Source organism: Gymnoscopelus microlampas (assembly GCF_963454915.1).
Source record: "Gymnoscopelus microlampas genome assembly, chromosome: 19".
Lineage (NCBI taxonomy): Eukaryota > Metazoa > Chordata > Actinopteri > Myctophiformes > Myctophidae > Gymnoscopelus > Gymnoscopelus microlampas.
Window position 1 is genome coordinate 14,504,261 of NC_139956.1, and position 15,011 is coordinate 14,519,271.

General features: G+C 54.0%; 1 protein-coding gene across 1 annotated transcript in view; it reads left to right on the top strand.

The window, feature by feature from the left end:
* Nucleotides 1-15,011, top strand: part of LOC311034328 (uncharacterized protein) — a 492,900-nt gene that overhangs the window by 436,651 nt on the left and 41,238 nt on the right. The gene's annotated exons all lie outside the window — the stretch shown is intronic.

Below are 15,011 nucleotides of genomic sequence, written 5' to 3' on the forward strand. Positions count from 1 at the left end.
TTGACCTGCTTTCTAAAACCTGGTATTGGTGCTATTGCCTCATAGTAAAACAAAATGCGTTGATGCTTGGAAATGGTCATGACACACTATGAATGAATGTTTTGAGTAAAATCACACAAAAACAATATAGTCATGAAGTGGGAATGTATATTTAAGAGGTTTTATTGCCATGCTATAAAGAGATGATCTAGTCAATCTCGTATCCTAGCAGTAACTCTAGAATTGCACAAACTTGCTGTCAGGTGTTGAGACATCTAAGCAGGCTTATTTAAATCTAGTCAAGCCTTCAACTTTGAAAGGTATATTTGACCAGACAGAACCATATCTCTTGAAATATGATTGAAGCAAATGTATAGGTGTAACATTGGAATAGATCCAGCGAACACAAATTGTATAAAAAAGTAAAGAATACAATACATAGAAATAAACCAGTAGCAGATATGTTTTAAAATGATAAACTGTATGTTAATCTATTAAAACACATAGTTATGTTACTCTAATGGTCACTCTTAGTGTCGCACAATTATGACGTAAACATCCCAGGTCCTTGCAGACGTGCAAAATAAGTAATCACAAAAGCTTCTGATGTTGCCCGTATTTAAGTTATATACAAAACCACTGTATTCACATAGAATGGTTGTTTCAGATCAAGGTCACTGTTTTTTTGTATTTTAGAAAACATGGTTTAAATGCGTCTCCAGGCTTTCTTTAAGAAGTACAATGTGGAACTTCTGGTTTCTATTAACGGCTCAGTGTTTAGATCCGGTCTAGAGCCCGCGTACTGTATCCGGTAACTTGCACGTACTTATACGTGCATGCTTACAGCCCGTTTCCGTATCCGCTCTAAACCGGATCTGCAACCTGCAGCGTGAATTGGTCGCAGTGCAGTATTTACAAAGGTATGTAGCGAACAGGACCCTGTGCTCAGCGTTGCCATGTCTGCTTATTATAAGCGAATTTGGGCTTCTTTTTCTGTAAAGCCGCTTGTAAATATTGGTGGTTGCGGTTTGATGGGCTTGTTTCTAAATCTAAGGTGTAGTAATAATTATAATAGTTGCACATTTAGGCTTGCTTCTTAATGTTGTTTTATCCAGTAACATTTTCATGTCATGGACCCCTATATTTGTTAGAACATGTAATTGTCCCCTAAACCCCATCTGAAATTGTTTTGTGCCAGGGAGCTCCCCGTAACATATTTGTGTTGTTAAAATGCTTAAGGATAAGGATAATTCCTTTTAACAGGTCGTTCATGAAAGCCCTTGCGGTCTTGTTTCCAATGAGAACCTGTGCAATTAGGGGATAAGAGTCTTCAGGGACAAATTTCATTTCATCGACACATATGCTCCACTCAGCTATGGCCGCCCCAAGCTTCCAAAACTTTTCCCAAAATGTGTCACTTTTTTTCCCCAAGATTCTTTTGAAAATACCTGGGAACCCCCTTCAGAGAGAGTCAGTCGCACTAGCCGTGCTTCAAAAATGATTCCGCAGCTACGTGGCTTTTTACGGTTAGGCGAACTGATGGTGCGTTCAATGAAATCGTAAATCCCAGTTACTTCAATATATACATGTAAAAATGTAATAAAACAAACTTAAAACATTGTTTGTGTCTAATGTTCTCGTCTGTGATTACCAAAATGTTTTACTGCACAAATTATTAATAATAAAATATTGTAATATTACAGAATCCCATACAGTTTAATGTAATTTTTTGGAAAATCATAAAAAAATCTAAAAACATAGTTATCACCCAACAACTATATATTAATGTGCCCCATGGTCTCTTGTACACCTGTGATGATTACCAATATGTTTTACAGTAGCAATTATTAATAATAAAATATTGAAATATTACAGAATCCCCATCCATTTCAATGTAATTTTTCAAAACATCATAAAAAAATAAAAAAACATAGTTATCACCCAACAACTATATATTAATGTATGGTCTCTTGTAAAGCTGTGATGATTATCATCAATATGTTTTACAGCAGCAATTATTAATAATAAATTATTGAAATATTACAGAATCCCATCCATTTCAATGTAATCTTTAGAAAAATCATAAGAAATCCAAAAAACATGGTTATCACCCAACAACTATATATTAATGTGTCCCATGGTCTCTTGTAAAGCTGTGATGATTATCAATATGTTTTACAGCAGCAATTATTAATGATAAATTATTGAAATATTACAGAATCCCATCCATTTCAATGTAATCTTTAGAAAAATCATTAAAAAAATCCAAAAAACATAGTTATCACCCAACAACTATATATTAATGTTCCCCATGGTCTCTTGTACACCTGTGATGATTACCAATATGTTTTGCATTAGCAATTATTAATAATAAATAAATTATTGAAATATTACAGAATCCCATCCATTTCAATGTAAATTTTCAAAAAATTCAAAAAACATAGTTATCACCCAACAACTATATCTCTGCTGTCCGGCCAGAACCAGCTAACTCCAAAATGGTAATTGTTCAGGAAATGAAAAATAAAATATATTTTTTTCAGAAAATGAAGAAAACCTTATATTTTTAAAACAAAGCAATACTGCCTCATCAAACTTGGTATTGTGACTTTATATATTATCAGATACTTGCATGTGTCATTATATTATCACCACTTTACCCAAATCCAGCTCAAGTGGAGTTAGGAGGTTTTGTCCATCATTGATAAGAACAGCTGACAATGAATCTCAAAGCTCACAACACATCACAACGCATTGTGAGCTTGGAGATCAGCTATTTATGGTGTGCGCCATCCTCATATACTAAGTATAGATCAAGCTGAATACTGTACTTAAACAACTTTTATTTTAACATGCATTGGAAACATCCATGGATCTACCTGTTACCACTGTTGTTCTTCTACAGTTGAGTACAACAAAAAAATCTGCTAAATGTATTTAACAAAAGCACTCATGGCACACCAACAATAAATAAATGGCATATCAATAAAAAAAATACATTCATGAATAATAGAATCTGTAGCCTACTGCACTAACAATAACAACCACAGTTGCATTTACCTATCCATCAACATTTTATTATTACACTGTTGTGTGTTGTGTGTTGCCTAAACCTTCCAGTCACTGGGTTGGTGAAAACACCCCGCAAAACGGTGACCAGAGCCGAGAGCAAATGACTGTTCACTTAAAGTCTCTGCTAAAGGTGGAGGGTAAAGCATGAATGCAGTCTGACATGAGTGATATTCAGTCACATCCTGCATATTGGTTTAACGCTGAAATTACACAGTGAAAACTGGCCAAATTTATATCTGACAATTGGTAAAAAAAAAGTCTGAATTACGTTTTTTTTTAAATCTGTAGTATTTATATTTGACAATTGGCAAAACCCTGTATATATAGTATGCAGCAGTGGAGAGCATGAGAGGAGGGGGGAGTTGTTTGTTTTTGACGGACAGTTTGAGGATCCAATGGAGTTGGGAGTTTTCGTCAGAGGCGCTTTTTAATACTTTTCATAGGTTATTATAAAAAAAAACTTTACACAGATGTAAAGGGGGTTCAATAGCATTGATTTATGAAAAAAAAAAAAAAAACTGAAAATGGAGTTAGCTGGTCCCGGCTGGACACCGACGATATATTAATGTGCCCCATGGTCTCTTGCAAAGCTGTGATGATTATCAATATGTTTTACAGCAGCAATTATTAATAATAAATTATTTAAATATTACAGAATAATAATTCTTTGTAAGGGCAGGACAATGATGTGTCTTCACGTTTATTAGTGTAACAAATCACAGCCCGCGTGGCCGGTCGTCTTCATGGCAGCTCATCAATAAGTTATGGGGTTCTGCGCGTTATGGCGAGAGCAATATTATTGTCACGGCTAACATGGAGCAGTCTCAGAGCAGAGCGTCTCAGAGCGGAGCAGTCTCAGAGCAGAGCGTCTCAGAGCGGAGCGTCTCAGAGCGGAGCAGTCTCAGAGCAGAGCGTCTCAGAGCAAAGCGTCTCAAAGAAGAGCGTCTCAGATCAGAGCGTCTCAGAGCAGAGCGGAGCGTCTCAGAGCAGAGCGTCTCAGAGCAGAGCGTCTCAGAGCAAAGCGTCTCAAAGAAGAGCGTCTCAGAGCAGAGCGTCTCAGAGCAGAGCGGAGCGTCTCAGAGCGGAGCAGTCTCAGAGCGGAGCAGTCTCAGAGCAGAGCGTCTCAGAGCAGAGCGTCTCAGAGCAGAGCGTCTCAGAGCAAAGCGTCTCAGAGCAGAGCGTCTCAGAGCGGAGCGTCTCAGAGCGGAGCAGTCTCAGAGCGGAGCGTCTCAGAGCGGAGCAGTCTCAGAGCAGAGCGTCTCAGAGCAGAGCGTCTCAGAGCAGAGCGTCTCAGAGCAGAGCAGTCTCAGAGCAGAGCAGTCTCAGAGCAGCGCGTCTCAGAGAAGAGCGTCTCAGAGCAGAGCGTCTCAGAGCAAAGCGTCTCAGAGAAGAGCGTCTCAGAGCAGAGCGTCTCAGAGCAGAGCGTCTCAGAGAAGAGCGTCTCAGAGCAAAGCGTCTCAGAGCAGAGCGTCTCAGAGCAGAGCAGTCTCAGAGCAGAGCGTCTCAGAGCAGAGCGTCTCAGAGCAGAGCGTCTCAGAGCAGAGCAGTGTCAGAGCAGAGCGTCTCAGAGCAGAGCAGTGTCAGAGCAGAGCGTCTCAGAGCAGGGCATCTCAGAGCAGAGCGTCTCAGAGCAGAGCGTCTCAGAGCAGAGCAGTCTCAGAGCAGAGCGTCTCAGAGCGGACCAGTCTCAGAGCGGAGCAGTCTCAGAGCAGAGCGTCTCAGAGCAGAGCGTCTCAGAGCAGTGCAGTCTCAGAGCAGAGCGTCTCAGAGCAGAGCAGTCTCAGAGCAGAGCGTCTCAGAGCAGAGCGTCTCAGAGCAGAGCAGTCTCAGATCAGAGCGTCTCAGAGCAGAGCAGTCTCAGAGCAGAGCGGAGCGTCTCAGAGCGGAGCAGAGCAGAGCGTCTCAGAGCAGAGCGGAGCGTCTCAGAGCGGAGCGTCTCAGAGCAGAGCAGAGCGTCTCAGAGCGGAGCGTCTAAGAGCGGAGCAGAGCAGAGCAGTCTCAGAGCAGAGCGTCTCAGAGCAGAGCGTCTCAGAGCAGAGCGGAGCGTCTCAGAGCGGAGCAGAGCAGTCTCAGAGCAGAGCGTCTCACAGCAGAGCGTCCCAGAGCAGAGCAGTCTCAGAGCAGAAAGTCTCAGAGCAGAGCAGTCTCAGAGCAGAGCGGAGCGTCTCAGAGCGTCTCAGAGCAGAGCGTCTCAGAGCAGAGCGGAGCGTCTCAGAGCGGAGCAGAGCAGAGCGTCTCAGAGCAGAGCGGAGCGTCTCAGAGCGGAGCGTCTCAGAGCGGAGCAGAGCGGAGCGTCTCAGAGCAGAGCGTCTCAGAGCGGAGCGTCTCAGAGCGGAGCGTCTCAGAGCGGAGCGTCTCAGAGCAGAGCATCTCAGAGCAGAGCGGAGCGTCTCAGAGCGGAGCAGAGCAGAGCTAGCCTGGTTCCAGACGAATCTGCCTTTGCAAAATTGCATCGCACTTTAGCCCTCGGCAGATTAGGTCTGGCCCCCCTCAATAGAGATTTCATTTCTCTCCCTCCGAAGTCGTGAGGGACCAATCAAGGCCCAGTACCCAAATGTGGGCGGGCTTATCACCTTATTTGGATCTTTTTGTAACCGCCCCTTGGAAAAAAATCTATCGTTGATAGGGACCAGACTAATATCCACGCAGCGTGTCGTGTGATATTGTCTGGCCACGCGAGGCTAGAGCAGAGCGTCTCAGAGCAGAGCGTCTCAGAGCGGAGCAGAGCAGAGCGGAGCAGAGCAGAGCGGAGCGTCTCAGAGCGGAGCACAGCGGAGCGTCTCAGAGCAGAGCGTCTCAGAGCAGAGCGTCTCAGAGCAGAGCAGTCTCAGAGCAGAGCGTCTCAGAGCAGAGCGTCTCAGAGCGGAGCAGAGCAGAGCAGTCTCAGAGCAGAGCGTCTCAGAGCAGAGCAGAGCGGAGCGTCTCAGAGCGGAGCAGAGCAGAGCAGTCTCAGAGCGGAGCGTCTCAGAGCGGAGCAGAGCGGAGCAGAGCAGAGCAGTCTCAGAGCGGAGCGTCTCAGAGCAGAGAGTCTTTGAGCAGAGCAGTCTCAGAGCAGAACGGAGCGTCTCAGAGCAGAGCAGAGCGGAGCAGAGCAGAGCAGTGCAGTCTCAGAGCAGAGCGTCTCAGAGCAGAGCGTCTCAGAGCAGAGCGTCTCAGAGCAGAGCAGTCTCAGAGCAGAGCGTCTCAGAGCAGAGCGGAGCGTCTCAGAGCGGAGCAGAGCGTCTCAGAGCAGAGCGTCTCAGAGCAGGAGCGTCTCAGAGCGGAGCAGAGCAGAGCGTCTCAGAGCAGAGCGTCTCAGAGCGGAGCAGAGCGGAGCGTCTCAGAGCGGAGCAGAGCGGAGCGTCTCAGAGCGGAGCAGAGCGGAGCGTCTCAGAGCGGAGCGTCTCAGAGCGGAGCAAAGCGTCTCTGAGCGGAGCGTCTCAGAGCGGAGCAGAGCAGAGCGGAGCGTCTCAGAGCGGAGCAGAGCGTCTCAGAGCAGAGCAGTCTCAGAGCAGAGCAGTCTCAGAGCAGAGCGGAGCGTCTCAGAGCGGAGCGTCTCAGAGCAGAGCGGAGCGTCTCAGAGCGGAGTGTCTCAGAGCGGAGCAGAGCGGAGCGTCTCAGAGCGGAGCAGAGCGGAGCAGAGCAGAGCAGAGCAGAGCAGTCTCAGAGCAGAGCGTCTCAGAGCAGAGCGTCTCAGAGCGGAGCACAGCGGAGCGTCTCAGAGCGGAGCGTCTCAGAGCGGAGCAGTCTCAGAGCAGAGCAGTCTCAGAGCAGAGCGTCTCAGAGCAGAGCAGAGCAGTCTCAGAGCAGAGCGTCTCAGAGCGGAGCAGTCTCAGAGCAGAGCGGAGCGTCTCAGAGCGGAGCGTCTCAGAGCAGAGCGTCTCAGAGCAGAGCAGAGCAGAGCGTCTCAGAGCAGAGCGTCTTTGAGCAGAGCGGAGCGTCTCAGAGCGGAGCTGAGCGGAGCAGAGCAGAGCAGTCTCAGAGCAGAGCGTCTCAGAGCAGAGCGTCTTTGAGCAGAGCGTCTCAGAGCAGAGCGGAGCAGAGCAGAGCGTCTCAGAGCAGAGCGGAGCGTCTCAGAGCGGAGCAGAGCAGAGCGTCTCAGAGCAGAGCGGAGCGTCTCAGAGCGGAGCGTCTCAGAGCGGAGCAGAGCAGAGCAGTCTCAGAGCAGAGCGGAGCGTCTCAGAGCGGAGCAGAGCGGAGCAGAGCAGAGCAGAGCAGTCTCAGAGCAGAGCATCTCAGAGCAGAGCGTCTCAGAGCAGAGCGGAGCGTCTCAGAACGGAGCAGAGCGGAGCAGAGCAGAGCAGTCTCAGAGCAGAGCATCTCAGAGCAGAGCGTCTCAGAGCAGAGCGTCTCAGAGCAGAGCGTCTCAGAGCAGAGCGTCTTTGAGCAGAGCGTCTCAGAGCAGAGCGGAACGTCTCATAGCGGAGCAGAGCAGAGCGTCTCGGAGCATCTCAGAGCGGAGCAGAGCGGAGCGTCTCAGAGCGGAGCAGAGCAGAGCAGTCTCAGAGCAGAGCAGTCTCATAGCAGAGCAGTCTCAGAGCAGAGCGTCTTAGAGCAGAGCGTCTCAGAGCGGAGCAGTCTCAGAGCAGAGCGGAGCGTCTCAGAAAGGAGCGTCTCAGAGCGGAGCAGTCTCAGAGCAGAGCAGTCTCAGAGCAGAGCGTCTCAGAGCAGGGCAGAGCAGAGCAGTCTCAGAGCAGAGCGTCTCAGAGCAGAGCGTCTCAGAGCAGAGCGTCTCAGAGCGGAGCAGTCTCAGAGCAGAGCGGAGCGTCTCAGAGCGGAGCGTCTCAGAGCGGAGCGTCTCAGAGCGGAGCAGAGCAGAGCGGAGCAGTCTCAGAGCAGAGCAGTCTCAGAGCAGAGCGTCTCAGAGCAGAGCAGACTAGAGCAGAGCAGAGCAGAGCGTCTCAGAGCAGAGCAGTCTCAGAGCAGAGCGTCTCAGAGCAGAGCGTCTTTGAGCAGAGCGTCTCAGAGCAGAGCGGAGCGTCTCAGAGCGTCTCAGAGCGGAGCAGAGCAGAGCAGTCTCAGAGCAGAGCGGAGCGTCTCAGAGCGGAGCAGAGCGGAGCAGAGCAGAGCAGTCTCAGAGCAGAGCATCTCAGAGCAGAGCGTCTCAGAGCAGAGCATCTCAGAGCAGAGCGTCTCAGAGCAGAGCGTCTCAGAGCAGAGCATCTCAGAGCAGAGCGTCTCAGAGCAGAGCATCTCAGAGCAGAGCGTCTCAGAGCAGAGCAGTCTCAGAGCGGAGCGTCTCAGAGCAGAGCGTCTTTGAGCAGAGCGTCTCAGAGCGGAGCGGAGCGGAGCAGAGCGTCTCAGAGCAGAGCGGAGCATCTCAGAGCAGAGCGGAGCATCTCAGAGCGTCTCAGAGCAGAGAGGAGCGGAGCGTCTCAGAGCCGAGCGTCTCAGAGCGGAGCGTCTCAGAGCGGAGCGGAGCAGAGCGTCTCAGAGCGGAGCGGAGCAGAGCGGAGCATCTCAGAGCGGAGCGTCTCAGAGCGGAGCGTCTCAGAGCGGAGCGGAGCAGAGCGTCTCAGAGCAGAGCGGAGCATCTCAGAGCGGAGCGGAGCGTCTCAGAGCGGAGCGGAGCGTCTCAGAGCGGAGCGGATCGGAGCGGAGCGGAGCGGAGCATCTCAGAGCGGAGCGGAGCGTCTCATAGCGGAGCGGAGCGTCTCAGAGCAGAGCGGAGCATCTCAGAGCGGAGCGGAGCGTCTCAGAGCGGAGCGGAGCGGAGCGTCTCAGAGCAGAGCGGAGCATCTCAGAGCGGAGCGGAGCGTCTCAGAGCGGAGCGGAGCAGAGCAGAGCGTCTCAGAGCAGAGCGTCTCAGAGCAGAGCGTTTCAGAGCGGTGCGGAGCAGAGCGTCTCAGAGCAGAGCAGAGCGGAGCATCTCAGAGCGTCTCAGAGCAGAGCGGAGCGGAGCGTCTCAGAGCGGAGCGTCTCAGAGCGGAGCGGAGCAGAGCGTCTCAGAGCGGAGCGGAGCAGAGCGTCTCAGAGCGGAGCGTCTCAGAGCGGAGCGGAGCAGAGCGGAGCGGAGCAGAGCGTCTCAGAGCAGAGCGGAGCATCTCAGAGCGGAGCGGAGCAGAGCGTCTCAGAGCGGAGCGGAGCAGAGCGTCTCAGAGCAGAGCGTCTCAGAGCGGAGCGGAGCAGAGCGTCTCAGAGCAGAGCGTCTCAGAGCGGAGCGGAGCAGAGCGTCTCAGAGCAGAGCGGAGCATCTCAGAGCGGAGCGGAGCGTCTCAGAGCGGAGTGGAGCAGAGCGTCTCAGAGCGGAGCGGAGCAGAGCGGAGCATCTCAGAGCGTCTCAGAGCGGAGCGGAGCAGAGCGTCTCAGAGCAGAGCGGAGCAGAGCGTCTCAGAGCGGAGCGGAGCAGAGCAGAGCGTCTCAGAGCAGAGCGTTTCAGAGCGGAGCGGAGCAGAGCGTCTCAGAGCGGAGCGTCTCAGAGCGGAGTGGAGCAGAGCGGAGCATCTCAGAGCGGAGCGGAGCAGAGCGTCTCAGAGCAGAGCGGAGCGGAGCGTCTCAGAGCGGAGCGGAGCAGAGCGGAGCAGAGCGTCTCAGAGCGGAGCAGAGCGTCTCAGAGCGGAGCGGAGCAGAGCATCTCAGAGCGGAGCATCTCAGAGCGGAGCGGAGTAGAGCGTCTCAGAGCGGATCGGAGCAGAGCGTCTCAGAGCGGAGCGTCTCAGAGCGGAGCAGAGCGTCTCAGAGCGGAGCGTCTCAGAGCGGAGCGTCTCAGAGCGGTGCGGAGCAGAGCGTCTCAGAGCAGAGCAGAGCGGAGCATCTCAGAGCGTCTCAGAGCAGAGCGGAGCGAAGCGTCTCAGAGCGGAGCGTCTCAGAGCGGAGCGGAGCAGAGCGTCTCAGAGCGGAGCGTCTCAGAGCGGAGCGGAGCAGAGCGGAGCGGAGCAGAGCGTCTCAGAGCAGAGCGGAGCATCTCAGAGCGGAGCGGAGCAGAGTGGAGCGGAGCAGAGCGGAGCGGAGCAGAGCGTCTCAGAGCAGAGCGTCTCAGAGCGGAGCGGAGCATCTCAGAGCGGAGCGGAGCGTCTCAGAGCGGAGCGGAGCAGAGCGTCTCAGAGCGGAGCGGAGCAGAGCGGAGCATCTCAGAGCGTCTCAGAGCGGAGCGGAGCAGAGCGTCTCAGAGCAGAGCGGAGCAGAGCGTCTCAGAGCGGAGCGGAGCAGAGCAGAGCGTCTCAGAGCAGAGCGTTTCAGAGCGGAGCGGAGCAGAGCGTCTCAGAGCGGAGCGTCTCAGAGCGGAGTGGAACAGAGCGTCTCAGAGCGGAGCATCTCAGAGCGGAGCGGAGCAGAGCGTCTCAGAGCGGAGTGGAGCAGAGCGTCTCAGAGCAGAGCGGAGCGTCTCAGAGCGGAGCAAAGCGCAGAGCAGAGCGTCTCAGAGCAGAGCGTCTCAGAGCGGAGCGGAGCAGAGCGTCTCAGAGCAGAGCGTTTCAGAGCGGAGCGGAGCAGAGCGTCTCAGAGCGGAGCGTCTCAGAGCGGAGCGTCTCAGAGCGGAGTGGAGCAGAGCGTCTCAGAGCGGAGCATCTCAGAGCGGAGCGGAGCAGAGCGTGTCAGAGCAGAGCGTTTCAGAGCGGATTAGATCGTCTCAGAGCGGAGCGGAGCAAAGCGTCTCAGAGCAGAGCGGAGCGTCTCAGAGCGGAGCGGAGCAGAGCGTCTCAGAGCAGAGCGGAGCATCTCAGAGCGGAGCGGAGCAGAGCGTCTCAGAGCAGAGCGTCTCAGAGCGGAGCGGAGCAGAGCGGAGCATCTCAGAGCGGAGCGGAGCAGAGCGTCTCAGAGCGGAGCGGAGCAGAGCAGAGCGGAGCATCTCAGAGCGGAGCGGAGCGGAGCGTCTCAGAGCGGAGCGTCTCAGAGCGGAGCGGAGCAGAGCAGAGCGTCTCAGAGCAGAGCGTCTCAGAGCGGAGCAGAGCGGAGCAGAGCGTCTCAGAGCGGAGCGTCTCAGAGCGATGCGGAGCAGAGCGTCTCAGAGCAGAGCAGAGCGGAGCATCTTAGAACGGAGCGGAGCGTCTCAGAGCGGAGCGGAGCATCTCAGAGCGTCTCAGAGCGGAGCGGAGCAGAGCATCTCAGAGCAGAGCGTCTCAGAGCAGAGCGGAGCGGAGCAGAGCGGAGCGGAGCAGAGCAGAGCGTCTCAGAGCAGAGCGTTTCAGTTGGAGCGGAGCAGAGCGGAGCGGAGCAGAGCGGAGCGGAGCAGAGCGGAGCAGAGCGTCTCAGAGCGGAGCGTCTCAGAGCGGAGTGGAGCAGAGCGTCTCAGAGCGGAGCATCTCAGAGCGGAGCGGAGCAGAGCATCTCAGAGCAGAGCGTCTCAGAGCAGAGCGTCTCAGAGCAGAGCGTCTCAGAGCAGAGCGGAGCATCTCAGAGCGGAGCGTCTCAGAGCGGAGCGGAGCAGAGCGGAGCGGAGCAGAGCGTCTCAGAGCGTCTCAGAGCGGAGCATCTCAGAGCGGAGCGGAGCATCTCAGAGCAGAGCAGAGCGGAGCGTCTCAGAGCGGAGCATCTCAGAGCGGAGCAGAGCGGAGCATCTCAGAGCAGAGCAGAGCGGAGCGTCTCAGAGCGGAGCGGAGCAGAGCGTCTCAGAGCGGAGCAGAGCGTCTCAGAGCAGAGCAGAGCATCTCAGAGCAGAGCGTCTCAGAGCAGAGCGTTTCAGAGCGGAGCGGAGCAGAGCGTCTCAGAGCAGAGTGTTTCAGAGCGGAGCGGAGCATCTCAGAGCGGAGCGTCTCAGAGCGGAGTGGAGCAGAGCGTCTCAGAGCGGAGCATCTCAGAGCGGAGCGTCTCAGAGCGGAGCGTCTCAGAGCAGAGCGTTTCAGAGCGGAGCGGAGCAGAGCGTCTCAGAGCGGAGCGTCTCAGAGCGGAGTGGAGCAGAGCGTCTCAGAGCGGAGCAGAGCGTCTCAGAGCGGAGCGTCTCAGAGCAGAGCGTCTCAGAGCAGAGCGTCTCAGAGCGGAGCGGAGCAGAGCGTCTCAGAGCGGAGCGTCTCAGAGCGGAGCGGAGCAGAGCGTCTCAGAGCGGAGCGGAGCAGAGCAGAGCGTCTCAGAGCGGAGCAGAGCAGAGCGTCTCAGAGCGGAGCGGAGCAGAGCGTCTCAGAGCGGAGCGTCTCAGAGCGGAGCGTCTGATGGGAAAATATGGTACCTATTTTATCAGCATCCATTTCAAAAGTTTAATAACACTTTATATTTTTGTCCCCTGCATATTCTAATGTCATGACAAATGGAAATTTCCATTTGCACATGCTTAACTAAAAACATTGACATAAAGTGCCTACGTGACAAAAACATGCTTAAATTGTGTAAAAACAGGATGCAAGCTGTAGGCTGAATTTGAATACCAGACTGCCTGAAACTCTGATCAGAAACGGTCTGACTGTCCACATCCTGTCTGCACCGAATGCATAGTGGTGGTTTTTGATAGAAAGTTGACATGCACCTCTTAACCCTTGCTGTCTTGGCTCTACGTGTGCCCTAACAGACTTGAGAACAACACGGAAACCACTTAGCACACCTTATGACACTGACGTGCATTTCTAAACTATCCAATCCGAACTCCCTTTTTGGGGATGGCCCCTCACTGGTTTCCTGTAGTATATAGTAGCATTACACATCCTGTTACATTAGAATTCTCCGCAATCTTACAGACTTTGGTTCTACTGACTCTGTTGTTCGTGCATCCGAGGCGCCTCCCGTTCTTTCCCCTGTGTGGACTAATCGCTCTTGAGCCTTTACGAAACAATCATCTGATACGTTGAGTATTTGATTTTACTTGTCTTGCATTATTGGTTCACATATTTCACAGTGTTGTTCCTGTGTATTGCTGTATTGAAATGAATAAATATGCTGGTTTTGAGCTGATGTGATCCTAGTTTAATGTCGTGTATGTACCCTCTGGGCAATAGGACATATTGAACAAAGACACTCCCCTCTTGGAGTGGAGTGCCTGGCGCATCAGCTGGTGACCTCCGACGCGGTGTCCTGTCCAGAGGTTAGCGACAATCTCCTGTCCGTTCCGGACCACCGCGTGGTATTTTTGAAATCCTTGATGGTACAATCAAGGGTACCCTACAAACAAGTTTGCTTTTAGCATAGCGATTGTACCATTCAAAGTATTTCAAACGTATTGTGCTTGACCAAAACTGTATTTTCCAAATCTAAGTATTTTAGTGAGGCGGATTGGCGAAATTTTTTCGCTCAATTCTTTTCGCACTAAAACCACTCTGTAAACAGCAGAGCGTCTCAGAGCGGAGCGGAGCAGAGCGTCCCAGAGCAGAGCGGAGCGTCTCAGAGCGGAGCGGAGCAGAGCGTCTCAGAGCAGAGCGGAGCATCTCAGAGCAGAGCGGAGCATCTCAGAGCGGAGCGTCTCAGAGCGGAGCGGAGCAGAGCGTCTCAGAGCGGAGCGGAGCAGAGCGGAGCGTCTCAGAGCGGAGCGTCTCAGAGCGGAGCGGAGCAGAGCGTCTCAGAGCGGAGCGTCTCAGAGCGGAGCAGTCTCAGAGCGGAGCGGAGCAGAGCGGAGCAGTCTCAGAGCAGAGCGTCTCAGAGCGGAGCAGTCTCAGAGCAGAGCGGAGTCTCAGAGCGGAGTGTCTCAGAGCAGAGCGTCTCAGAGCAGAGCGGAGCATAGCGTCTCAGAGCGGAGCGTCTCAGAGCGGAGCAGTCTCAGAGCGGAGCGTCTCAGAGCAGAGCAGTCTCAGAGCGGAGCGTCTCAGAGCGGAGCGGAGCAGAGCGTCTCAGAGCAGAGCGTCTCAGAGCGGAGCGTCTCAGAGCGGAGCATCTCAGAGCGGAGCGGACCAGAGCGTCTCAGAGCGGAGCGGACCAGAGCGTCTCAGAGCAGAGCGGAGCGTCTCAGAGCGGAGCGTCTCAGAGCGGAGCGTCTCAGAGCGGAGCAGAGCGTCTCAGAGCGGAGCGTCTCAGAGCGGAGCGGAGCAGAGCGTCTCAGAGCGGAGCGGAGCAGAGCGTCTCAGAGCAGAGCAGAGCATCTCAGAGCGGAGCGGAGCAGAGCGGAGCAGAGCGTCTCAGAGCGGAGCAGAGCGTCTCAGAGCGGAGCGGAGCAGAGCGTCTCAGAGCAGAGCGTCTCAGAGCAGAGCGGAGCATCTCAGAGCGGAGCGTCTCAGAGTGGAGCGGAGCAGAGCGTCTCAGAGCGGAGCGGAGCAGAGCGGAGCATCTCAGAGCGTCTCAGAGCGGGGCGGAGCAGAGCGTCTCAGAGCAGAACGTCTCAGAGCGGAGCGTCTCAGAGCGGAGCGGAGCAGAGCAGAGCGTCTCAGAGCAGAGCGTTTCAGAGCGGAGCGGAGCAGAGCGGAGCGGAGCAGAGCGTCTCAGAGCGGAGCGTCTCAGAGTGGAGCGTCTCAGAGCGGAGTGGAGCAGAGCGTCTCAGAGCGGAGCATCTCAGAGCGGAGCGGAGCAGAGCGTCTCAGAGCAGAGCGTTTCAGAGCGGAGCGGAGCAGAGCGTCTCAGAGCGGAGCGTCTCAGAGCGGAGCAGAGCAGAGCGGAGCAGTCTCAGAGCAGAGCGTCTCAGAGCAGAGTGTCTCAGAGCAGAGCAGACTAGAGCAGAGCAGAGCAGAGCGTCTCAGAGCAGAGCAGTCTCAGAGCAGAGCGTCTCAGAGCAGAGAGTCTTTGAGCAGAGCGTCTCAGAGCAGAGCGGAGCGTCTCAGAGCGTCTCAGAGCGGAGCAGAGCAGAGCATCTCAGAGCGGAGCGGAGCAGAGCGTCTCAGAGCGGAGCGGAGCAGAGCGTCTCAGAGCAGAGCGGAGCATCTCAGAGCAGAGCGGAGCGGAGCAGAGCGTCTCAGAGCAGAGCGGAGCATCTCAGAGCAGAGCGGAGCATCTCAGAGCGTCTCAGAGCAGAGCGGAGCGGAGCGTCTCAGAGCGGAGCGTCTCAGAGCGGAGCGTCTCAGAGCGTCTCAGAGCGGAGCGTCTCAGAGCGGAGCGGAGCAGAGCGTCTCAGAGCGGAGCGGAGCAGAGCGTCTCAGAGCAGAGCGGAGCATCTCAGAGCGGAGCGGAGCAGAGCGTCTCAGAGCGGAACGGAGCAG